The sequence below is a fragment of the Tigriopus californicus genome, chromosome 6 (genome assembly GCF_007210705.1).
Source record: "Tigriopus californicus strain San Diego chromosome 6, Tcal_SD_v2.1, whole genome shotgun sequence".
Lineage (NCBI taxonomy): Eukaryota > Metazoa > Arthropoda > Copepoda > Harpacticoida > Harpacticidae > Tigriopus > Tigriopus californicus.
The window spans coordinates 15,066,227-15,067,052 of NC_081445.1; positions in this window are offsets into that span (position 1 = coordinate 15,066,227).

Below are 826 nucleotides of genomic sequence, written 5' to 3' on the forward strand. Positions count from 1 at the left end.
TGTCAATACCTAGGAGAGCTCTCGTATTGGGAGAGGTTAGAAAGGTTAGGATTGTACAGTCTTCAGAGAAGGTACGAAAGGTATCTGATATTGTACGTTTTCAAAAGCATGCATGCATGAGCTTTGTGCCAACCCAGGATTTAGCGTCAATTGTAGTGACCGTAGAGGCTTAATGTGCGTTTTGAGAGCACCTTCAAGCCTTCGAGAATTCAGGCTAGTTCGAACAATGAAGTCCAACTCTCTTCTTTCTCGGGGTCCTTCATTGTTCAATTTGCTGCCCTCAAATGTTCGTAGGGCTTATGTAGGCGTTGATCCAATAGCAGAATGTAAGTCAGACTTGGATAAGTTTTTGACTAAAATTCCGGATCAACCTTATATTCAAGGATTTGCCAGATCAGCCAATTCTAATTCGTTGGTCATCAAATAATATATGTAAATAAAAGTCAAGTAAAATGAATAATCTTTTCGTCTTGAACTGCTGGGATTCCAATCCCGGTAGGGGTAAGGAAGTCCGCAAATAAAAAAAATGGCCTCATAATCGTTCTAGGGCCCTTCTCTCAACGCAGCTGAGCTAGATTCTTTGATGATCAGCTTATGAAGCGGCTACACGTCACAAATTTGATCACATTATGTAGGTCAATGAAACAACGATTTACATCTCAAAGAGATACCCTTTTTACCTGGAGTTTTCAAACACTTGAAATCAGCCGTTTTTTGCGACTCACGGCCATATCAACGAAGATAAAATGGGATAGAACATACATTTCAACAAATGCAGCATGGATCAAATAGGTAGAAATAACATCGGAGTGGGAATTTTTAGCAT